We start from the raw sequence: 26,016 nt of genomic DNA, 5'->3' as shown, positions 1-26,016 counted from the left end.
TATTCAGGCAGGTTGATACAAAGGCCAGTGAATCCCAATAACACTCTGTAGCTGTGCAGTGGCTTTATTTCTGTGCCTTGTCCCTGTGAAGGTACCAGGCATGTGGCACGAGGTGCCCTTGGAAATGAACCCACAGTAAGTCCTTGGGCAGGGCAATGTGGGTTTTTGCTCAGTTGCCCAACATCAAATCCATCTCCTTTGATCCCATAAAGCCTCTGAGGAATAGAATGTTCTCTGGGTTTTGTTTCCTGTGGTGCTGGATTTCAGAAGTTGGGTTTGGAGCAGTTTGGAAGGGGTTATTTCAGAGCTGGCTGAGTTCACACAGAGCATTTCATTGGTTCCAACAGGTTATGGGTCCTCTTAAATCAAACCACAGTGACATCCAAAACCTTGAAGGGGTTCTCTAAATTACAGCATCCCAGGGAGGAAACACTCGTGCTGGGGGGGTTTCTGTCTGATTTATTTCCCCTCTCAAGAGACTCGGATAAGGACAATGACTTTCATATGCTGAGTCAAGCAAGAAATATCCCAAACTTTGGATTGTTTTGCTCTTTGGCTACTTCTGAAAATCACAGCACGTATTTTGGACCTGTCTAGGGCTCATATTTCTTCTTTGATAGGGGTTATCTGGTGAGAAATAATGACCTGATTAAATAATGACTGAAAATTTTGGGCTAAGTCCACCTGGGACCCCCTGCCCTCTGTAGCACAGCCCCAGTTGTGCTTTTGATTTGCTGTATGAAGCTGAAGTTGCTCACAGTTGTGATGTTCTCTCCTGTTTCAGCAGCAACGATAGAGCAGTTGTCTCTCCTCTCGTCCCCAGCTGCTTCCCCTGACCTTCCAAATATTTTATGGAATAGAAAATATGTTTCTATAATGTAGAGCTATTTTAGAAGGCTTATTAACATTTTATATAGTGTACAATGCCTGAAAGTAATGGTCCAATTATTTATGTGACAAGATGTCCCTGACAATGTTCATATCCGTGTGACTGTTTTAATAAGGTACTAAAAAATACTATAACCCTCTGCTGCTAATGCTTCTCTGGGTAACAGTCCTCAGTTACAGCCATACTGCACTTTAATTTAACATCTGCATTAAATCTATTTTTTAAGGTTTTTAGTAAGTAATCTTAGTGGAATTAACCAGTAACAGTAAATCACAAACTATTTGTTTGTTTTCCACACACAAATCCCACACTCTCACAAGGAGAATGGTGGTGACACAACAGTGACTGACAGGGATGTGCTGTGGATATTATTCCACATTTCAGACCTCTGAGAAGTGCAGTTATCCAAGGAAATCAGTAAATTGGGGATTAGGCTCATTTGGAGCAGGTATTGCTCGAATTGGTGGGGTCTCCAGCCCTGGAGGTGATACTCAGTGCTCTGGGCTGGGGGACAAGATGGGCATTGGGCACAGGGGGGACTTGCTGCCTTTGGAGGTCTTTTCCAATCTTCATGATCCTGAGATGATATCCAGGGCGTTTTCACTAGAACTGGTATCAGATGATACTAAAGATCACCTTAATCACCAACCTGGCCTGGTGGTCACATTATATTGCAAACAAATCACATGATTTTTCTAAAAAAAGGTCTTTTTTCAAGCATTTCCCACAATTTGAAAGTTGTTTTATGATGAACATCTTTCTGCAGGCAGTAATGGGCATTTTTGTTTATTTAATGCATAGCTGGATAAGCACCTTCCATCTGTCCAGAGAGATAAATGCAGATGTTTTGTCTGAAAGTCTGAACATATTAACCATGAGAAAAGCCATGTGTTAAGCCACTTTTAAGTTTGCCCTTATAAATGCAGAAAGCTGTGGAGGTGCATTTGTTTGACAGTAAGGAAATGAATAAATAAGTGAAATAAAGCCAGTGTAACCCTTCCTAAATAGAGTAGGTACTGATGGGGGACAGTGAAATGATTTAAAAATATTCTGAAAATGATTCCCTTCAGTTTCAGCTTTAAAAAATAAAGTGGGGAAAATATTTTTTCAACATTGTGAGGGAAAAAAAGGAATAGCTGTTAAGCAGTCCTGTCAAATCAAATGGATAGTGGGTTAGTTTTCAGAAATCAATCTGTAAATCTAAGACAAAAATGAGCTCTGATGTTATTAATGAATATTGGCAAAAACCAAAGCAGTTTTATATTACGGATAAAGGCAAAGTAAATTAAACACCTACAGCTCAATTAGCTCTGAGAGGTGTCTCCTGCACTGTCAGGGTGAGTTCTGTGTAAATTAAGCAATTGCAAAGTTATTGATTGGCCTTTGGTCTCTGGCGTCATCCCACCGGTCAGAGGGACTTGGCAGAGTTCCTGTGGAGTCTGGGAAGGACGTGGGCCTAAAGTGAGGAAAAAGGGAAGGAAATGAGAGAGAACTGTGCCTGACCACAGTGGGGTAGTGGGACATGGGGTGTTTCTCCAATCTGTAAGAAAGGAGCAAAGGCTCACAGACTGCTTTGGGTTGGAAGGGACCTCAAAGCCCACCCAGTGCCACCCCTGCCATGGGCAGGGACACCTTCCACCAACCCAGGGTGCTCCAACCTGGCCTTGGACACTTCCAGGGATGGGGCAGCCACAGCTTCTCTGGGCAACCTGTGCCAGGGCCTCCCCACCCTCCCAGGGAAGAATTCCTTCCCAATATCCCATCTAAACCTGCCCTAAGGACGTTTCCATCTCCAAGGCACGAAGCCTTTCCGAGGTCTGAGCAGCACGAGGGATGCTCAGCCCTGCACAAGCAGCTGGAGTGGGAACCCCAGCCAGGCTCCTGTTTTGGAGCTCTCAGCTGGAGCTTTGTGCTCTCCGGGGGTGAGACTGTTCCTGGGGCTGCCCTGGGGGCCGAGCACCGATCAGAGAGCAAAGGGAACCCCTCGGGTCCTACAGACACCTCTTCTGTGCCTGGGTGCTCACAGCCCCCTGCGTGTCCTCTCCTGGCAGCAATTAGTCAGCCTGTCTGCAAAAATTAACAGTCCAAGTCCATCCCCCCGTTCCTGTGGCCGTATTTCAGCGAGTGGAATTCACTGCAGACAGCAGCTCCAGTGGCTGAGTCAAACCACTGGTAAAGTGGAAGGAGTTGGACTCTGTGCCACCCGTGTGCTTGAGCACTTGGCCCTTCCACAAGTTATTCTTGTCTTGAGAGTCTGATCAGAGAACATCTGTGCAGGGGTGTTTCTGCACTGAAAACACCTGAAACCTGAATTTAGAGCAATATTTAAGTGAGAGTATTGGGGAGACTGACCTACACTTCTGCAGGTGCCCCTGTTTAAAAAAGAATTACTTTATTTAGGATTGCACAGTGAATTTTTTTTTTTCCCTCTTGAGGCTGTTGTATGTAGTTGTATCCCAATTTATATATATTTTTTTTTTTTGGGTGAAAGTCTGATCCTGAAGGAATTTAAGAATACTTGCTGTAAGCAAATGCTGTGTGAGTACCTGAGGTAAGTTCCTAATACTGGTTATTATGAAAAAGAATTGCCATTTAAGGAGTATTTAAATGAGAAAGGTAGAAGAAGAAATACTAAATTTAATCAGTTTTAGAGAAAAGATAAAGGCAGGAAAAAGAGTTAATATGAAATGTTGGTTGGTCTAAATGCTATATATTCTTTCCTGGGGGTAAACAGCTGATTATCTGAACGTGGGGGGTGAATCAGTCACAGCTATCCCAGTATGAACTAAGGGAGCTGTACAAGAACTAAACAAGAGCCCATTTGAATGCTTATAAATTAAGTAGATTCTGCAGTGCTCTGCTTCCTGTGGCAATAGATGAACATCTCTGTGTGACTGACACACAAACAATAAATTAACAACAGTGTTGTGGCAGCAAATAAGGATTTTTGTGGGACACACTGGTTCTGATATTAAAATGGATTTTTCTGTGGTGATCCAAGGTACTACCAGTGTTGGATTACTAAAACTACAGTCTTGGGCCTTATTGATTATTTTAAATTTACCTATGGGGGAAAATGAGAAGTTATAGTATTATGGGAAGGGATTTTCTCTTGCTTTTCCTATGGAGTAATGTTTCAATGGAACCTGACACTCTGGAGGTGACATAAAAGATCTTAGCAGACCTTCATGTAATTTTTGGCAGCTGTAAGTGTAGAAACCTTGGGTGACTTGTAACAGTCAGTGCAAGTTTAAAACAATTTTAGAGAAGTGTCATGTTGGCTGTGATTTTGTGACCTTCACTGAAGGGTTTTCCCTCCATTTCAAAGAAAATGTTCTGATTTCTGTAGCTTTACAATAAAATAGAACAAATGCAGCCAGAGAACATCACAGCCATTTAGAGACCCTGATAATTTTTAACATAAAAATATGAGATTTCATATAATAATATAGTATTTTTCATGTACTACTTTGACGCTGGAATCTGCCTGTATAACTTTATCTTGTTAATTGGCATCCAGCTGGCTGCTTTACATACTAATAAACTTAGTTATTACTGGATTATTGATGATATTTTTCCCTTTATTTCAACTATGACACTGACCATAAAGAAAAGCCCAAATCAATGATTTGAAATGACTCTGAAACGCTCAGTGTGCATTTATTCAGGATGTTTCTGAGCCCCCTTTTTGTGGGCTTTAATGAGGTGTCCTAGACACTAATAAAGTGTGTTTTTCCAGAAGAAATCACATAAAGCCCAGCAGCAGAAAAGCAGCTTGGTGTGGTAAACATGATTGCTGCTGAAACACTGGAGAGCTTTACATGTTTAGAAGTGTACAGCAATTCAAAATCAAGTTACAAGTTGATTAGATAGCATCAGCTTTGCCTCATTTCAGTTCCAGAGTAACCACTAAACTGGAGATTTCAAACAAATGTGAGCACATGTCTCCAGCAGGTACCCTCCAACCTGGATTTGTGTTCTCTGGCTCCATAAAAATCTCATATTTTCCACCTGGAGTTTGTTTTCCTTGGAGCTCTCACAGTTTCAGTTTGCTGGCTCCATAAGGGTGCTTGATTGATTTTTATGCTAATCCTAAATGAAAGACAGCTGTTGTCCCCCAGCTTCCAGGGAGCTAATCCAGCTCGTAAAGGCTTGGAAACAGCCACGGAATGACGTTCCCATTTCCAAGGGATTTCAGCTGGGAAGGGCTCAGATCCCCCAAATACTTTCCCTCCCGTTTTTTTGGTTTTTTTTTGGACAGGTTAATGATCACCTTCAGACTGGTATCAACAGGGACTGGCACCACTGCAGTGAGGAGTGGGATGGTTTGGGACGGGACGGGATGGTTTGGGACGGGACGGGATGGTTTGGGACGGGATGGGATGGTTTGGGACGGGACGGGATGGTTTGGGACGGGACGGGATGGTTTGGGACGGGATGGGATGGTTTGGGATGGGACAGGCGTCCTGCCCAATGTCACGGTGCCAATGAAGGAAGGATGTGATGGAAGGGCTTCCCCACCCCAGGCTCTTCCAAAGGAGGAATATCCTAATGGGCTTGGAGGGAAGTACCCTATTGCTTTGGGTTCCCAGCTCCTGGCTGATATTGTTGATGAGTTCCTGCATTTTTGTGGTGTGTCCCTCCTGTCCAGCTTCCCCCTTTGCAGTGATTTTAACAATGTTCAAGCCACTGCAATCTCTCACAGGAGGCCAGAGCAGAGCAAGTGATCCCCTAACGAGGGAGGTATTCCCAGCACTAAATTGGATTTGTTCCCATGAACGTTGTATAAAAAGGTGGTTGTTCTTTTATTAAATCCTCGTAGCCTGAGGGAACAGTTCATACAATGTTATTACACCTTGTAACAATAAGTCAATCCTATCCACTTTCAAATGATGAATAGCAGGGGTTTTGTGTATCCAGAAAAAGGCATTATGGAATTATGGATCATCCACAGGTAATGATCAGTCTTTGGTGATGTATTTATTTATTTGTGATATGTGACCTGAGCAACCCGTTCTAGTGGAAGATTCCCTGTGCATAGAACGGGGTTGGGACTAGATGGTCTTTAAGGCCCCTTCCAACCCAAACCATTCTCTGAGTCCATGCTTCTCTTTGTATCTTTACAAGACACGTGGGTGTATCTCTGCTTCCCTCCACAATTAACTAATTACCTGCCTTCACGTGACACATCACCTGCCACACACAACATGAACGCAGAATTAACTTCTTCCTTTAGTGCCTGCAACAGAATTAAACCTCACCATAAGCAGGGTAGGCTTTAGTTATTAATCCTCCCATGAGCAACTGTAATTATTTTTGCCGGCACTAATTTCATTTGCATATGTTTTGTGGAGTTGCAAATCACAGTGAACCAGGAGGAGTTTTTGGGTGTTCAGTGAAGTAGGCAGCGCTGCCGAGGCACAGGGAGTGTGCTGGGTAAAGGGCCAAGTTAAAGGAGGGAAAGCAGCAATGCACTGACATAAATAGGCAAATTAAAAACCTGGGGGGGTTCTGATCTCTCTGTCTGGGAGAAGTTTCTGGGAGATGGTTGTCCTACAGGTGTCAGGAGTGAGTGAGCTCGGCAGTGAAGGTCACAGGGTGGTTGGGCTGAACAAACACAGCTCAGGATCTGCCTTCAAACCAAGAGAAACAGCCACAAACCCCTCAGCTGCAGAGGGGAAATGGGTTTGACAGGACTTTGCCTCACTCTCTGTGTGCTCAGAGCTCTGTGCTGATAGAAACAAACTGCTGGACAAAGGGCAGGACCAGAGGTTTCATCCCGGCTCCCATCACAATATTATAGAAAACTTCAGTCTGTGTCTCCTTGTTTTGTCCTGCAGGTTGTTGTGGCCTTGGCTGTCAGAGTGTGGGGTTTTGTTGGTAATAACTCTTGTTCTAAGCCAAAAAAGCAAATACTGACCTAAGTAAACTCAGATGATTCTTCCTTTCCCTTTTCTTTCATGACTTAGTTTTGGATGTTAAAATTCTCACTACTGTTGGATGGGACAACACAGGCTTGGAGCTTTCCTCGTGTTGTGGTAGGAGAAGCAATTTTCATAATTTTTTTTGGATTTTCCTGGAGAATTATGAGACAGCTGGCGAGGAGAGAGTTCAGGAAGGAAGGGGTTTGACTATTTGTCCACCTTTGCCACTTAGGGCTGCAGAGCAAATAATCAGATTTTGTTTCCACTGCTCTGCATAGAAGAAATAAGCAGAAATTATGAGAAACTTGTCACTTTGTCCCCTTCCTGTTCATCCACAGCTCTGTCTGAGTTGACTGTCAGGCCCTGAGGAGGATGGAGAGTTGATTGGGGTCATTAGAGCAGCACCTGCCACGTGCAGACCAAGGTAACGGGCTCAGAAGTGTGAGAAATGGGTCTGACCCTCCCTTTCAGTGGCCCCCTGAGACTCATCTGATGCCTCTTCAGTTCTTCCTGATGCTCTTTATTTTTGACAATCAGTCTGAGCCCTGAGCTCAGTTTTTTTTTGTGCTCAGTGATGACCTAGAGGAGCCCTGAGGATCAAAAACGTGTGCTGAAAACCCTCCAAGTGGGGTTTACTATTGCAGTGCTCACAAAAGCTCTGCAAAGCAACCAGTCAGCAGTGACACCGAGCCACTCTGACCTCAGCAATACTATTAAAATATGCATGTTAATGAGGGAGAAGTTGCCAAGAAATAGGGGGAGAGCAGCAATATCTCAAAGGCACAGCTGGAAGTTTCACAGAGCTTTTTTCTTGCTCAACGGGCAGAGTGAAATAAATTTGTTTTATTAATGGAAATCTGGTTTTCAGTAAGAGAACCTGGAAGGCCAAGGGCAAGAAAAGGGATTGGTCAACTTAATTTCTTAATGCATAGCATTTAAAATTCATTCCTTTTTACAAATGTTTTGTATAACCCCAAATGTTACTTCATTTAGAGCTGCTGAAGCTGAGTAAGAAATAAGTTTCATCCTCAAAGAGTTTGGTTCATGGAGTCATAAATATTCCACATGATTTGTGTTTAAATATGAGCTCTTCAGTGCTGTACATTTAATACTGAACTCTTGATTTTCTAGGTTGTTTCTGAGCAAGATCTACCAGGTTTGTTGTTCTTTGTTTGTTTGTTTGTTTGTTTTCAGTTTCTTTAGTTACTTTTCCTCAAGTTACTGAAAACATTTAACTTACACGTGGTGTTTCTTTCTCTCTCCCTCAAAAAACTAAAGTTGCAAGTGAGAAAAAAAATGCAATTTCATTTTTAATGCAAAGAGTCTGAAGGAAAAAAATCCCAGTGCTCCCCTGGGAGCACTGAAGTTCATTCAAACTTAAATACACAGTTGATTTCTGTCTTGGTTTTTGTGTGATAAGTAGTGAAATGGCAAAACAGATGTAGAGATGATGCAAGAAAGTTTCCAAAATTCCATATTCTTTTTAATAATTATCAAATGGAAATAATTTCTGCAGAGGTTGGGAAAGGCTCCCTTGTCCTGGGAAGAAAAATTTTAAATAAGAAACAGAAAAGAGTTGCTGGAGGTGCTGGTCTTACGATCATGAAAAATTCCCTTCTTGCATTTCCAGCCCAACTCCTGCCTTTCTCAGACCATCCTGGACATTCTCCAGTGGCCTCTTTCCTCTGCTTATTGTTCCCACTTTGATTTATCTTCAGCTCTGTGGGCAGCAGCTCAGTACAAATACCCAATAATTCTTCCTTTTTCCTGCAGAATCAGCAGGCAGGAGTGGCTGAGCCCTGGCTCCAGGAGAGCAGCAGCTGGAATGTTCCTCTGGGTGCATTGGGAGTGTGAGTGTGATCCCAGCAAGGATGGGAAGCCACGTGCTAAATCCCCCAGTCTCCTGCTCTGCAGCAGTTTGGAGTGATGCTTGTTGGTTCTTGTCTCAGTGTCAGTGGGATGCTGGGGAACACTGAGAGCTTTGTTTGAGCTCTGACAAGGCAAATATAAATGTCACTTCTCACTGGACTTTTCTGCACAAATCATCTTATGTGAGTTCCCCTGCCTGCCCTGGGATGACAATGATGCTGTCACTGTTCTCAGGGTGTGTTTTAGAACAATATTCTGCATAGAACCTCAAACACAACGTGAAATAATACAATAATGCTGATTTGAAACCTCTGTTAACAGCTGCTGTAATGAGGGTGATGCAGCAGGGATCCTTTGGTAGAAATTTTTCACCAAAAGGGTGGTCAGGCACTGCCAGGGGCTGCCCAGGGAGGTTTGGAGTGCCCAGCCCTGGAGGTGTCCCAGGAAGGCCTGGCCGTGGCACTCAGTGCTCTGGGCTGGGGACAAGGTGGGGATGGGGCACAGGGGGATCCATGGGCTGGGAGGGCTTTTCCAGCCTCAGGGATTCTATGGAATATTTGGTTTTATGTGTCAGTCCAGTTGTACCACAGTGGGTCTGAGCTCGCCACGAGGTGACTTTGGATTTATTTTGAACACAAGCTGTGCTGGAGTGATGGGAACTGTGCAAAGAGTTCAGGGATCAGGACCAGGCTGCCTTGGCCAGGCTCCTCATCCTCAGGGAGCAGAGCAGATGTCCCAGACGAAATGTGTGGTCCTGGGTTCAGCTCCTCCCCAGCACACGTTCCCTCTGGAGAGGACAGGTGGCATCCAAGCCTAAACTTTGCTGGGTTCTTTTCTTTGGGAACAGCCCTGGAGGCAAACTGGGCATCTGCTGGCCAGGCCTGCATCCAGCAGCACCTGCTCTCCTCCCAGAGCAGCTCCTTCCTCCAGGGAATTGCTGCTGCAGCTGCTGTGCTGCCAGGCTGTGCTGCCAGGCTGTGCTGCCAGGCTGAGGTGCTGACTCAGCTCTGCCCTCACCCGCTGCCTCCTCCAGAACTTTCCCACCAGTTCCAAAGTTTCACAAAAGAACCAGCAGAGCCCTAATTAAAAATATGGCAATTTAAAGTGCTGGTGAGTGCCACCCTCACCCCAAAAGGAGGGGATTTTAAGGTTTAACTGGACTTCAGCTGCCCTTTGAAGAGGCCAAGGCTGCCCTGTGGTTCAGGCCATGGGTTGGATGATCTGGGCATGGATATATTTTGAAATTTTAGAAAAAAAATGCAAATTTCAATGGAAACGTTTTTAGCTAAGAATATGTTTATGCACGTCTCTAAGTGTCTCCTCTGAATCAGGGCCTTGAACAGTAACACTTTCAAAGGGGAAAAACACTGATACTTGTTCTAGGAGAGGAACACTAAAATTGGAGAGTAGGTTGTGTTGCTTGAAACCACAAAGTTACATACTTGTAACTGCTCTGTGGACAGTGGAAAGCCCAAATGATCTGTTTGAAGAGGTTTTAATCATAACTTTATCCAGTTAATTTGCTCAAAGCAAAAGGTTTAAAGTCTAGAGAAGCCTTGTTATTTGATTAAATATCTCCTTTCTATATTGCTGCTCATTTAAAATGAGATAAGAACCACCTATTTTTGTCCCAGAGCTCTAAACGGTTTCTGGAGCTTCTGCCTTTGAAGTATCTTGACACTGGGGAACCAACTAAAGCACAATTAACCCATTTGTTGGAGTGGTTCAAACACAGACTTGGTGTGGGACTGCAGTGTTTGGGTGAGAACAGCTGGTGACTCCAAGGAAAAAGGGGAGAGGAGGGTTGGGCAAATGAAAATAAAGGAGAGGAATATTGTGCATTAAAGTCTTCATTAATTTCAGGTGATTAAATGCTTCTAATGGTTGGCTGTTGGCACTGGGAGGAGTTTACCCCATATTTTTGTCTGCTCCTGAGAAAACACCCAGTGGTCCTGCTGCTCTTGTCTGGATGTGGGACTGTAGAAGTGATGTTACACATTCAATACCCCTGAGCTGTTTGCTAAGTGGAGAGTTGTTCTCAGGCTGAGAAATTAATAGCAAACTCTCCCTGACAGAAGAGCCAGACATCCATCCCACAGCAATTGTTTCCAGAATTGGCAAATACAAATTAAAGCCCTTTCCTTCTTCATTTGTTTGTTCTGTTGAGGTCTTTATTTATAACATTTTCTGTTTAGGTTTGAAACCTCAGTCCTGTGTTCTGTTACACACATATTTACACATGAAACAAAATATGACTGGAGACAAGAATGGAGATTATCACAAAGAGAAATGATTGCTTTCAAAGATATCTCAAGTTGTACCCCGTTTTCTTGTGTAGAACCTGATTTTTGCTCCTCAGGACTGTTGGCAGACAAGGAGATCCCTCACCCAGGGACCGGGTGGCTTTTAAAGAGGCTGAAAATGAACAATTAACGTAAGTTAAATGTTTTCATTTTTTGTTCTTCAGTGACAGATGTATTTGTTTAATTCTTGCACTGAAATAACAAGTATATAAGCTTTCCTAGGTTTTTGCAGGAGTCAGCTCTTGAAGCCATTTTAATTAACATTTCTTTGTCTAAAAAGTGCAAAAGCCTGTAAGCATCTGTCAAAGCTAAACTACCTTTCTTATTTTCTTAACTAGAGGCATGGAGGTGACAGACAGAACCTGTATTTTCTTGCTTGGGTGATCTAATCCACCAGGAATTTGAATTTAGCTGGCATACAGATGGCACATACAGCCTGCTCTTACCTTACACAGTAGTTTTTCTCCCTCTCTTTCTGAGGAAGGGAAAAGCCAAGCAAGTGCTAGGTTGGTTTTGTTGCTATTTTGCTCAAGTGAGAGCAGCCTCTGGTTCCTCCAGATGAAATATTCATCTATCAAAGAAGAGAAAATTAATTTTCCTTCCTAACATTTAGAATTTAATCTGGGGTTAGAGGTAGACTTTCATCTCTGTAGGGCTGCAGGTGTGGGAGCATGACCTGGACAGAAATTTCAACATCCTCTGATGGAAATTCTTTGTGGATGTCCAGGATCAGGAGGCTTGGCCACATCTGAACGTGCTGCCTTCACATGCTCTGGCCTGCTGAGCATCAGTTGGTGATGGTTTCAGCCCAAAATAAAGGGATTTCTAATGCTGGGGTGGAACTGCACCATCCAACTCCCCTCGTCCTGTGCACACCATCGGTGTGAACAAATATGAGGGGCTTGTAAATATTTCACTGAAATATTTCTCTGCTGATGGCCAAATTTCCACTTCAGCACGGGGAAAATCACAGTCTTTATGTGGCAGCAGCGAAGAAAATAAGCAGAACTTTATATTTCTAAACTGAGAAAATGAGATCTGAAAATCCTGGAGATGCTCTGGACACTCCAAAAATCCAGGGCACCGTTTCTATATTTTTCTGGTTGTTGCTGCACTTTCAGATGTTCTCATTTCACAAGTTAAAATTGGTGATGAGGAGATTATGGGATTTCCTCCCACCTGTGGTTATTAGAAAGAGCAGATGCTGGCAATTCTGAAAATAGAATTCTAGATTGGAATTTGGAATTCTTTTATTTCTGAGAAATTAAATAAATGTGATTCCTAATGATCTAAGTTATTAGAGAGAAAAATAAAGCTTTAAGGAATCTGGCCTCAAGACTATGTCCTATTAATTGCAAATGTAAAATAATATCTCTGATGACAATGGAATAGTGCACAGTAATTACAGTGGCCCAAGAGAAGAAATTACTGTGAAGTCTCCAGCTATCAAACAGCTCCAACCTTTTTTAATATCACAGAAATGCTTATACTTCATTCAAGAAAAGCAAAATATACCCCAAGGTGGTCTAATTTCACATCCCAGAAAGCACAGTTTTTCTTTCTGCGTATGCAAATCACATTTTTATTACAGCGAAGAGAAATGGGTATTTTATTTTTTTCCTTTGAGCTCATTGGAAAACCAGTGGCTGTAATTGCATATGCAATTGCAGTAATTGCACATGCAAATGAGGGCTTATTCTCACAGTTATAAAACTTCTGTGGGCAGGTACAATGTACTCCTCCAGTGCTTAGCACATAATTGTGTGTGTATTTTGCACCAAGGAGGATTTTCTGCTGCATCCGCCTCCTTATTTATTTTGGAGCACCGGCGTTACCTAAACATGAAATATCCTTTACACAACCAGCAATAAAAATAATGGCTTGCCCATAATAGTCAGGGCTGTGAATACATTATTTCTAAACTGTGCTGCCTTTTACTTTATGGGGAGTGAAATAAACCCTCACTGAAGATAAAACCTCATTTCAGCTCCGGTCGCTTCCCAGCGCTCGGCACCGCCCGGAATGTTTTCCAGTTCTGAAGGCTGTGGAAGGGGAAGGTGGCAGGCAATTGTTCCCAGCATCCTTTCAAACCTGCTGCTGCTAATGATAAAATCCTAAATGTAATAACTTCTCCTTTCACTCTTTCCCTTTCAGTTCTCTTGGTGCCAAGAGACGCGGTCGCTGCTCTGTTGTCAATGTTTGTGTGGGTGAGGGAACATCGTCGGGATATTTTGCAGCCAAGGTAATTTATAATTCTCCTTCCAAGCTGCTGGAAGTCAGGATGGAGCTGTGCACACTCAGGTAATTTCTTGTGGCTGACTAGTACCTTTTTCACTTGTTTTCTCTGCTTTCTCCCCCCCTTGACTGCAGTGGAGGGTACATTTCAATGGTGTCATGCTTTCAAGGGAGCTGGTAGAGCCAGACCAAGGTAAGATGGGCTGAATGCATTTAATTTATTACTTTTATTGTCTTCTGTATTCTAGAGTAGGAGTTCTCACAAGCTCCATATCGGCTGTTAAAGGAAACTTTGAATTTACGAGGCAAATAAAATCTTGGATTGGAATATCCTTGTTGGTAAAATCCAGTGGCACTGTAGAAAGAAAAGAAAAATTCCAGGCTCTGGGGCCTGCAGTGACATCCTACCTGATACTGGAGGGGGTCAAGCAAGTTGCCTGCTCATGTTTAAATTATACAGTTCAAAATACACAGAAGTGTTTATAACACAAATGGATCAAACCCATGTTTTGCAGGAAGTGCAGATCTTTAAAGGGGAAGGTATATCCAGCCCCTGTGGCACAGAGGTGTTGCCGTGTCAGAATTCCTGGTGTGGTCCCACAGACAGCTCCTGGCTGAGCTGCAGTGGCACCTCCTCACAGAGCCCGAACTGCTGCTCCAGGAACATTTATTTGCCAAACACAGACCCGAGCCTTGTATTAAAAACAATCCCCAGGTGGTGGCAGCCTTTTGAAAGAGATGGGGAACAAACTCCTTCCGTGGAATGTTTGTTTTAATGCGGTCAGAAAGGAAAACAGATCATGTGGAACGGCTCCTCCTAATTCCATGGGGAAAAATGGGCATCTCTAAAGCACCTCCACAGGAACTGAGAGAGAGATATGTTTCCTATTCCCTTGCTAACAGGATTATTTCAATTCTCGACCTTATATCAAGGCAGGACTGGTTTTAATAATCCCATCACTTATCAAGTGCTTATAATAGTCACCCTCTTAGATAAATATCAGTTATATCTTGAGATAATATTATTTTATATCTTCACAGTACCAAACCACATTTTAGGCTAAAAAAAGAGGTGACATTTCAAACAGGCATTGCAAATTGATGACATTTTAATGTGCTGAGAGATGTAAGGACACAAACCCATAAATAAATGACCAAAATCAAACAAACACGTCTGCACACACAGATATAAAAAATATAAACTTAGTTAGGCCAGGTGAAGGCTTTCTGTGTGGTTCCCTCTGGAGAGCCACCAATATAACTAAATTAATGCATATAGGTCTCAGTATAATAAGCAGAAGTCCCACCTCAGTTAGGAGTGGTGTTGGTGGTGTCTCAGTGGGCTACACAGGGACTGTTGGAAGAGTTTGTTCCTCTTCTCGGAGCCATTTCTGCTTATATTCAGCAAATTCCAAAACAAGGTGATCAGCAGAGTCCTGCTTGTTCCCAGCAGCTTCTGAAGAGCCGTGAGAGCTGTGTTGGCAGCTCCCTCCTCTCTGCTGGGCCCGGCAGGGGAGCTGTGGGGAGGAGGTGGATCTGTGCCCTGAGAGGAACAGGGAAAAATCTATTTGCTGAAGATTTAAGTTCTGTAAATCAGGGCCGTGAACTGTAAAGCACACCAGGGAAATGGGGACTAATTCCTTTAACTGCCCATTAGACTTTGCTGGTTCCTGCTCCGAGGCTGATTGCTGAAGAAAAGCTGTTTCCTGGGGAAGCTCTGCCATCGCGGAATGTTTTGGTGGTTTCCAGAGGCCTGTTAGGCTGCACCACTTGGGTGGAGAAGAGGTTTCAATTTGCTTTCAAGTCACTCAGTGCAAGGAGGACTTTTTTTTCCTTTCTGCTCTGTTCAAGGGGTGCTGCCCACCAGACTTCCCGGGCTCAGATGAGCAGAGAAGTTGGAAGGCTGGGAGAGGCCCAACACCCCAGCACAGTGACACCATTTGCCTTGGAGCTGTGGCAGGGAAGAGGAGCCTTTCTGCACTGTGGCATCCAAGGAAAAAATCAGGAGATTTTTTTGAAGGCAGGTTGAGAATTGTGGTGTTTAGACAGTGTTTTGTCTCTCTTGCTGCTCCCAGTGAGGCTGTGCTGCCCTGAAATGACCCCCTCCTGCAATATTTTGTCCCCCAGTAAAAATAAGAGAGAGAGAAGAGCTCTGGTGATAAATAGGCTTGAGGAGCACTGATGGTATCTGCAGTGTCAGGTCCTGTTCTTGAGCCCAACCACCACCCCTGAACCCTGGTTCCTGCAGGAGAAAGCGGCTGTTTTCCCAAGAGGAGCTGTGAAGGCAGGGAGAGGACACAGAATCATAGACAAGGATTCAAGAAAGAATGGAGAAATCCAAGAAAGATGGAGAGGGAATTTTTACAAGAGCCTGTGGTGACAGGACAAGGGGGAATGGCTTAAAGCTGACAGAGAGTAGGTTTAGATGGGATATTAGGAAGAAATCCTTCCCTGTGAGGGTGGGGAGGCCCTGGCACAGGTTGCCCAGAGAAGCTGTGGCTGCCCCATCCCTGGGAGTGTCCAAGGCCAGGTTGGACAGGGCTTGGAGCAACCTGGGCTAGTGGAAGGTGTCCCTGTCCATGGCAGGGGGTGGCACTGGATGGGCTTTAAGGTCCATCCAACCCAACCATTCTGTGATTCCACGAATATCCTGACTTGGAAGGACTCACAGGATCATCAAGTCCAACTCCTCACCCTGCACAGGACTCCAATGATGCTTCTTTCATGGGCTCCCCATGCATGTAATGGTTCTTGTACTGAGACCCTCAGCCCCTCCTCCTGCTCAGCCCAAGTCCCCTCCCTGCCCATGGGAAGAGGATGTGGCTTCTTGGCTTCTCTCCACACTTGGCTCATGTAAATGCAGTGTCTCTGTGCTGACTAATGGCCCCGAGAGTCACAGCCTGCTTATTGGTTTAGAAATAAAGATATTACTATGCAAATGGATCTGGAAGGTGTTTCTTCTCATTAGGGGATGGAGATCACTTGATGAAAGATGCAGTGTGCTTCATCTGTAAAAAGGCTCAGCAAATCTGTCCTGTCTCCACAGCACCGAGCAACGAGAGCGATCGGGCAACGCGGCGAGGAGACAAATGGTTTGTGACACCCGGGTTACCTTTGCCGGGCAAGGTGGGCGTGAAATTTTTTATGGGGAGACAAAAAAGATGATGGGCAATTAACTACAAACTCATGCAGCAGGTTTATCATATGCTCAGCTCATCCATCTGTGTCTCAGTCTCCGGCGGACTCAGGAGTTTCATCAAGAAAACCATTTTGGAGCCGGCAGAGCAAAACAGATCGTTGTCGCCTGCGAGCCCCGCCGAGGCTCTGCAGAGCTTTTGTCTTGTGGTTATGGTTTATGTGCAGGAGAAAAGAGGGATCCAAATGCTTTTCCCCTTGCAGGATGTGTGTTTGAGAGTATTTCTCGTTCAGGGACCAGTCCTGCAGGTACTGTGTGCGTGTGAACAGCTTTATTCGGCTTAATTCAAAGAAATCCTTTGGGTGAGATGGTAAACGTGGTGTAACTGCATTTACAGCCCAGCCTCTGTCCTGCCATGACTCCGAGAGGGTAGTTCAGGGAATTGGGAGAGGAAGGATGAGCTCATGGTTAAAAGCACTGAATTGGTCCAGAAAGTACTGGTGCTGGTTTTGCCTCTTCCTTTGTGTGTGACCTTGGAGGAATCCCTTGGTCTGGTTGAAACTTCAGCCTGTGAAGTCACAGAATCCCAGACTGGCTTGAATTGGAAGGCACCTCAAAGCCCATCCAGTGCCACCCCCTGCCATGGCCAGGGACACCTTCCACTAGCCCAGGTTGCTCCAACCTGGCCTTAGGCACTCCCAGGGATGGGGCAGCCACAGCTTCTCTGGGCAACCTTTGCCAGGGCCTCCCACCCTTACAGGGGAGAATTCCTTCCCAATATCCCACTAACCCTGCTCTCCTTCAGTTTGAAGCCTTTCCCCCTTGTCCTGTCTCTCCACGCTCTTGTAAAATTTCTCTCCCCATTTTTCTTGTAGGCTCCCTTCAGGTCAGGACAGTTGTTGGGTTTTATCTGTTTGTGCCAAATCAGTTAATATTTAACTATTTCCCTTCACAATATTATGCTAATGAATATCTTATTGAAGACATTTAAGTACTAATTTTATATAAATAATATTTTCCTTAACTAATTATTTTGGTGCAGCATTGCCAGATTTGGTGAAAAAAAGAAACAGATTATCAGCATCAAAGGTAATTATTTTTATCCTCTGAATCTTCAAGGGCTCTTTTTCAGTCTCGAAATGTAACTGCTCCACAAAGAGCCCACAGTTCTTCCCTGGAGACCACACTGGGGAGGAATCAATAAAGTTGGAGCCCTGGGACTAATCAGTTAAACAGCCACAAAGACCTCGGATGTGTCTTTCCCTTTCACCCTGGATTGGGGGAGGGTGCTGAATGAGGTCACATGGGAATAATTCTAATTAGTTTTATAGAAAACGAAGCAGAACAGGTCCCTGGGTCTGCCACGGGGTCACTGGTCCTGGGGGACAAGCACCTCCCTAGGGAAAAGATGCACTTCCACGTGTAACTTTCCATGCCATGAGCATCACTTGAACAAAGCAGTGTCCTAGTTTGTCATTACTTTGCCACCTACATGCATGTTTTTATTGCTTTAGGATAACACTTTTGGTGTAACAGTAACACTGCAGCTCTGAGCCAGGGAAATGCTGGGTTTGAATTCCCTCCCTCGCCACTCGCTGCCGCTGAAGGAAGTGAACTCCTGAAGAAAGATATTGGCCTTGTGGACCTTCCTGACAGTCCATAAATCGGGGTTCTGTCAGCCCAGAGAGGTGCCATAAAGAGAGCAGATTAAAAGAGATTAGTTCTGCCAAGTGGCCTGAGCAGAGAATTTATGTCTCCCCTCCGCCCGCCCGGCAGAGCCGCAGGAAACGTGAGCTCCAGAGGTCGGGGAGAATCCTCTTGCTCCCTTCTCAGGGCTTCACATCCCAGCCAAAATGGAATTTGAATTTCCCTGTGGTTTGTTTGCCTATGGAGGAACTAGTCTAGAGAGAACAAGTTCATCTAAAAGTGTATATTTTACTCCATAGGACATTTGCTCGCTCCGGAGATTGAATATTCTGCCTGCACTTGATTCACTGAAGAAAATGAAATGCAAAATAAGCAGGGAGAGAAGAGCTGTAGTGGTAAGATATATGATGTATTTGTTAATGTGCATCATGCACATGTTCCAGAGCTTTCAAATGGGCCCTAAAATTTATCTCACTGCTGAAGTCAATGCTCCTTCACTCATAAGCAGCAACATGTGCAGAGCCAGGCAGACAGAATCAGATATGTGGGTTAACTCCAGCCACCAAGGTCTGTCTGCAGACAGGAACCCTGGCATTCCCATGCCAAAGCAGTGGGGCAGGGCTGGGGGTTTATTTGCACAGCACACTGCACGTGGGCACTGCTGTGACCCTGAGTTCTCAATAACACTGGGAAGAGTAATTTTTATCTTGTCTCAGTGAAGGTCCACGTGCCCAGTAACACCAGTCTGAGGAACTGGTGTCTATTTAAAAGGGTTTCCTGGAGCTGCCTCACGCTGCTTCAAAGAATTTTTCTTTGTTTAATATTCAAAGTAAGCAGTCAACCCATTCTCAAGTGGTCAAGTGATTATATTTTCAAGTAATTAATTGCTGGTTAATTGCCTTGCAGGTTACTATCCTGTATGATAACATTCCTGGAAAGTTTGCTTGCTGTAATGAGCTAATGAATTTTTGTCAGTGTTTGTGTTAGGACTGAACAATCCTAAGGCTGCTGCACAGCTCCTGCCTGGTGTACAAATCTCAAAGAGGTGCTCATCAATTTTTTAAAAGCATGAGCTGGCATTGGTTCAGTGAAAGAATTGAATTTAATGAAAATCATGAAATGAGTCTTTGGGAAGTTTAGTTAAAATAACTGCTGATAGAAAGTGCTAAGGGATAAGACCTGTACAAAATAACATAATAATAATAATAGTAAAAAAAAATTAGAAGTCTGTAAACCAACCTTTTTCTTTGAAGCAGTTGTCCCTGAAAAATGAGGCTTGCCCACCAAAATTCTGAATTTTAAAATGTGAATGGCACAGTACACATTTTGTCTATGTAAAATATTTTACTGTGACCCCAAGTTCTTAGCAGGACTCCGTGTGCTACTTGTGGAAAGCAAAATATTCTATACTGGTTGTAAAATAAATTGTGGGATTGAGCAGGTCTCCAAGACTAAAATGACTTCAGTAACTGAGTGATGCAACCACTCTGAGCCTGTTTGAGAGGCCACCAGTTCCATCCTGCCCAAACTTCCATGCAGAGTTTGTGCAGAGCAGGTGCTCAGGGGTCACATCTCTGTGGATATCCCTGTTCTATCCTAAGGTTGTTTGTCACACTGCAGTCAGTGTTAAATGGATTGGGAGCTGCAGGAATTCTGGTGGTGTTTGATGGACACTCCAGGTGTTAGGATGTTGTTTGGACAAGGGTCTCAGGCTCCTGGTGGGATTGTTGGGGTGTCCTGGGTAGGGCCAAGAGTTGGACTTGTGATCCTTGTGGGTCCCTTCCAGCTCAGGAGGTTCTCTGATTCCCTGACTTGCCCTCCCTGTGCCCAGCAGCATTCCCACCCCAGCACTGCCCCCTGAGCCAGCCTGGCAGGGGCTCCCCGAGCTGCTCCCACCACCTGCAGTGCTCCCTCCTGCTGGCCACTGCCTCCTCCAGGGCAACTCCAGCCCTGCAAACGTGGCCCTGAGTGTTTTGGCTCTGTTAGTCAGCCTGGAATGACTCTAAAAAAGCCTTTTCCAAGATATGGCAAACCCCATAATTTTTCAAACTTCTCCCAAAGCCAGGAGCTGCTTCCCGGGGAAACTACTGGACATCTGAGGAGCTTCTGGATGGAGGACACCACGAGCCACACCACAGCCTGTGCCAGAGGGCATGGCTGGGGGGGAGTCCTGGCACCAGCACAGGTAAAACTGAGTTATTCCTCTGGTGGTGCAGCGTTGGCCATATGGAGGATCCATGGTCTGCCTGGAGGAGGGAGAGAAAAGAGAGTGCAGACGTTTGAAAGCCAATTCTGGTTGTTTTTCAGATCTGAGCTGTGCTTTTGTACGTACTTGGATATTTTAAAAGCCTAAGTTAGTATTCAGAGAGCTGTTGGCAATTTTGGGGCCAGATTTTGCTCTTATTTGCCTTTGTGCAGCACAGGAATGTGTAAGCAGGAATTGGCACCGCACACAGGACAGATTTGAGCTTGTTTAAACCGAGTTTCTAGAATTGCTTTGCTCTTCTTCAGGCTGTGTGAGCTTCCAAATTGGTGCTTCATTTGGGGGAGTAATGGATCCTCTGGGCACTGCACTCAGAGCATCCCCAGCCTGGCTTTCATTATTTCCATGGTGAAATCCCGACTCCACTCTCACTCCAGTCCAGTCCTGCTCTGATTCCACTGAGCTGGTGTTTTGTGCTCCCCTTATTTGTGCCAGTTGGGGTGGATTCAAAGCATTTCTGTACATCCTGCCAGCTTCCCAAGCAGTTGCTGCCTGTAGAGCAGCATCCCTTGGATGAGCTGGTGCAAGGCAGTGCTGGCAGCCACATGGCCCTGCTGTGGTGTCCATCAGTCCCTGTGCTGATCTTCTGCTGTGGTTTTGTTCATTCTGTGTTTGGACTTGGAAGCAAGAGAGACCTTTTATAGGCAGAACTAAATCCCTGCAGTAGAAAGGAAATATTGGCAGTTAACAGCACCTCCATCCCTGGAAGTGTCCAAGGCCAGGTGGGACAGGGCTTGGAGCCACCTGGGCTGGTGGGAGGTGTTCCTGCCCATGGCAGGGGGTGGAATGGGATGAGCTTTAAGCTCCCTTTCAACCCAAATCATTCCACGGTTGTATACAATCAAAAGTTGCAGGTCATTGAGCTTTTTGCAACCTCCTTTGTGTCTTTTCCTTTCCCCCTTTGCTGCAGGGGTGAAAGGGCTGGAGCAGAATTGGGGATGTTCCTTTGTGGAAGGGATGGGTGTGTGGTTGGCTGGCTCCAGGGAGGTTGTCCTTGCAGGCAGTTGCACAGATTTTGAATTATTTTGGAAAATGTTCATGCCATAAAACCCAAACCTGAGAGTCTCAAAGCCTGGAGGATATGGAATTGATCTGGAGACCCCCAGGTCTGAGGGCAGTGTCCCCACTCCCCACACTGCCTGCAGGGAACAACAAGAAAGGCTTTGCTTCTCAGTTTCCCCATCATAAATTAGGAACATCTTTCCTTTATGAGGTGATTTCCATTGGTCACAAGAAAGGGGTTAAATTTCAAGTTCGTTATTATTAATATTCATCCAACCTGGTTTTAAAAATACACATAGAAGCAAACTGTGACTAAAAGTTTATGTTCAGGTCTGAATTCTTTCCATTAACGGAAGGGAAAAAAGATATATGCAGTGAAAATATTTCCAGATTTATTTTATTTTGGACACTTTCTCTTCATGAAATACCCATTGAAAGAAATATTGCTTAACTTGTATTTTCTCATGGATTTAACAATTATCTAACAAATTGAAGCAATTCTCCATACAAAACACCTTAAGAATCCTCTCATATTAACTCTTGCAACTCTCTGTAAGATTTGGCTGAAAATTAATGTTTTTAGGACGGAAGATTCTGGGGTAAATTTTTATCCTGATTTTCCTTCTGGCTCTGCAGGTTTCAGAAGATGACAGAAACTTGCCCAGACTCCAGTTAACAGGAGCAGAAGGCACAGCCACCCCGTTTGATGTCTGTGACAAAAAGCCCGGGATGAAGGACAAAATGATCAAAAATCAATAGCTTCAAAATCTCTGCCTTTCAAAAAAAGATTTAAAACCAGCCTCCCCCTGTCTCTTCCTTTGAGGTTGTGCTGAAAGGCTTTGTTTTAAGGGATGCCATTTTCAAAGAGGAGCAGGAGAAAGCTGGGAAAAAAAAAGTTGAAATTATTTTCCCAGTTCAGTCGTTCCATAGAGGAGCATTATGAGGGAAAACTGGCTTCAAAGGACAGGGAAAGCAAGAGAAATAAAAGCATTTCTTTCTCCATATAAAGGCAGCTGACTCCTCTTGGTGAAAACATTGTCATATTTGGTTTAAATTTATGTATTTCTTTGGAACTTTGGGAATGCAGGCAGAGGTTTAACTCCCTGACTTAGCCCAGGAGGTGCAGTAACTGGAGCTCTGCCTCTAATTTGTGTCATGTTTAATTAAGAGTAATGGCTGGAGGAATTTCATTGCCCTCTCAAGTCAGTTTGTCCTGCATTTGCAGCTTTTTTTTCCCCAGTAACTGCCCATCTTGCAAAAAAATAGACAGAGACATGTCATTGCAGTGGGAATAAATGGTAAACAGTGGCATTAAAACATCACCTCCCATTAACTGCTTATGATGTAACCAGACCTAAAACTTTTCAAATGAGTGGTTTAAAAGTAATGACTTGCACCAGAAAGCAAAAACTGCAGAATAAAAAATGCATCAGAGGAGAAAATGTGATTGCTGGGATTTAACTGAGCAGAGAGACCTTCCATGAGAAAGAAATGTTAGAGCTGGATAGTAAGAAATCAGCCACACTGGATGTGAAAAGAGGTGGAGTTCCCTTTTGGGAGTAGGTGGGTGGAGTAACTTTTTGGTAAAAACAGTGTTTTCTTCCCAACTGACTCCTATGTGAAGGCCACCTGTTCAGCAGGAATTCTAAATACTATATTGTGGCTACAGAAGCTATTTCCATAAACTATTGGTGACCTTCTATAACTCAAAAGTGTCAGGGCAACAACCAGCACCACAAGAGACTCACAAAAGGTCAGTAATTGTGAGTTAAGGTAATGAATTCACAATGGTCTACGTGGTCCTGCACTCATGCAAAAAGATTCTGGGGGAGATTTCTTTTAATTATCACCTCTGACAGCTGCTCTGTTTTCCTGGGAAACTTCCTGTCTCCTCTTCCAGCTGCATTTCCAGGAATCAGCAGGATGAAGCAGGTTCCTCACGTGCAGTGGGAAGAGCAGAAATCTCCTCCAGAGCGTATTTGGAGATGGAAGCAGACACCCAGAGAGAGCAGCAGTGAGAACTCCTTGTTCCCCAGCTCCTCCTCCATCCCTGAGCTCCAAGGGCTGCTGAGAAAGTCCAGCTTGGACGGGGCTTGGAGCAACCTGGGATAGTGGGAAGTGTCCCTGCCCAGGGCAGGGGGTGGGATTGGATGAGTTTTAAGGTCCCTTCCAACCCAAACCATTCCATGATTCTAAATGTACTTGTCTTCCAGGGAATGACAAAGCCAAGGAGCAAGGACAGGTCTCCTCTGGGGAGGAGTGTAAATTCACTGGATAAATAGAAATGTGCAGTATTTTGAAGGGGTTTTTGGTCAAAAGAGCTCATCTCTAACCAATTGAAGACGGATTTTCATTGATTTAGCAGGTAAAAGGTGGTATTTATGTAGATGTTGTTATGTACAGTTTGGTTTGAAGCCCAAAGTGCATTGTAAAACAAATCAAGCCTTCAGCTGTAGCACTGGGAGTTTAAGTGCCAGAAAACCTAGAATTTCCTAAGTGAGAAATAAATAATAAACCATCAGAAATAAGGAAATATCTTTGTTTCATATTAAAAAAACAATAACAAAGGATTTCTAACAAAATGGCCACAGAAATCAGCACGAGCTGTGTCAAATAATTCTAAATTTATCTTTGTTTAAGAAAGGCCTCAGTAGGAGGTATTTTTACATGCAAACAGAAAAAAATCAAATGACTTTTAGGAAATTTAATTTCCTCCAATTCCTCGGAATTTCCATGGCTTTTAAAGGAAATGGCAACATTCTGTGGTCACTCATGAATCTTCACCTGCCCTGGTTGCACAGATTCCCCAGCCAAAAAACCAGGAGCAGGATAAACCACGGGGTGGAACACAAACTGCCTCCCCAAATTACATCTGTTTGTTCTCCATAATCTTTGTGCCGTGATCCAGAAGACTGATGATAATCCAGCAATGAATGTGTACCTTTTACAGAACATTAACTTACTTTCTTCCAGCTTGTCAAACAGCTTTGGGATTTATTATGTGTTTATTGTCTGCCTCACCAGTTTCTTTCCAACCAGGGCTCTGCATATTTATTTTTGCCTTCCTCCTTTGAGCACTGGGCTTGGCTCAGTGCAGCAGGTTTGGTGCTGGACTTCAGCACTACAAAAGGGCACATTTTGTGCACCGCTTAAGTGAAGGGACGTGGGGAACCAGGGCTGGAAATGCAAGGGGACAAAAAACTGCTGCTCAAAGGAAGAGGAAGTTTTCCACTTAACAAGGATTAATATAATTTCCCAGCACAATTAGAATCCGGGCCTTAAAACTGAAGTTCCAGGTGTCTGGAACCTACTCACCAGAGTTCTCGATTTCAAATATTTGGATAAATTTGGGCTGTATACTTGAAGATAACTCTTTTCTCATGTGGTTTGTTTTTTTTTCTCTCATGGTTTCCAGCATTATTAGACTGAAGGTATCCCAAAGGTTGAACTAGATTATATTAATCAGTGGTTATAGAATAATTGATTTTTATGAGCCGTTCACGTTGCAGGTGCTTGGATTGTTCCTTAATCCTTGCTATTTTCCCAGCTAATTTTGCCCATTGAACACGATGTGCCTGGAAATGGAACAGTCTCCATCTCAGCTCTGTAGTGCTGTTAATGGCTCTTTAAGGAAAATCTGTACAATTTTTATTTAAATGATTCCTGAATGGACACAGCTGGATTCCCCCTCACTGCATTGATATTCCTGCAGCTGATTAGGTGCCCACTGTTAATCCTGTGATTAGGGATATTCTGCATCAGCTTTGCAAGTGCCAGCTCTCCTGTGAGTTGTGGCTAAGAAGAATTCTGGGCATTTTTTGATGGATAAAAACTATGTTAGAGAAGTCTGGGCTACCCAGAACTAATGACAGTCAAAGCACAACCCTGAAAGACAATTTAACTCCCAGAAAACCTATGGTTTCCTGAGGTGAGACATTGGCAATAAATCCCCACAAATAAGAAAATGCCTTTCTTTCATATTAAAATAACAATAATAATAATTAATTGACAATAAACTGTCATTTAGAGTTGGGCTTTGATTAGTGTCATGCTGGGATGGGCAAAAATAAACTGAAAAGGCATTTATGCTTTTAGAGATTTATTTCATTCTTACTGGGCACATCTGGCCATCAAACTCATATTTTTTGTGACTGGAACAAAATTTTACAATGTCTCTTCAGGTCCTTTTTGAACCAGTCATTTCCAAAGAAATTGGAAATATGGGGACACCTGGAACTGTTTATGCCTATGGTTTGCACGCCCCAGGAAATGAATATTGCTAATTATCTTTCCATTAGGCAGGTTGTCCCCCCACCTGGCCAGACCCTGCTGGGCTTGTCTTATCTTGAGCCCTTGGAGCAGATTGGAGCTGTTTGAGTTGCAAACAGGCATCAGTGGGATCCCCCTGGATGCTGGGCTGGGCTCCCACCCCATTTATCTGACCTGTCACTCCAGCTCCTTGCTCCTGGGAAGGTTGGGTGTCAGGTCACCAGATCCAGAGGGAGCAGGATGGACCTGAGGACTGACAAAAAAGGAGCAGATGTGATTGCTGGAAAACTCACTGGATTCTGACAAGGTTAGACATCATTTTAATTTCTCAGTTATCAACACACTCAATGACAAATTTCTCTGATGATGGAAAAGAAAGTCTTAGAGCAGATTCACAGAATTGTTGTGATTGGCAAAGTGCTCTAAGGCCATCCATTAGCTACAAAGAAAAGAGGATTTCAGGGGGGTTTATTTTTCTT

General features: G+C 44.0%; 1 long non-coding RNA gene across 1 annotated transcript; it reads right to left on the bottom strand.

Annotated features, from left to right (window-relative positions):
* Window positions 1-10,819: 10,819 nt before the first annotated feature.
* LOC135420107 (uncharacterized) lies at window positions 10,820-14,996 on the bottom strand. Its single transcript, XR_010433357.1, has 3 exons — window positions 14,528-14,996; window positions 11,432-11,556; window positions 10,820-11,097 (listed from the first exon to the last, which is right to left on the bottom strand). It is a non-coding gene; the product is annotated as an uncharacterized LOC135420107 (long non-coding RNA).
* Window positions 14,997-26,016: the final 11,020 nt, after the last annotated feature.

This window comes from Pseudopipra pipra, chromosome 11 (genome assembly GCF_036250125.1).
Source record: "Pseudopipra pipra isolate bDixPip1 chromosome 11, bDixPip1.hap1, whole genome shotgun sequence".
Lineage (NCBI taxonomy): Eukaryota > Metazoa > Chordata > Aves > Passeriformes > Pipridae > Pseudopipra > Pseudopipra pipra.
This window is presented reverse-complemented; position numbering and strand designations above follow the sequence as displayed.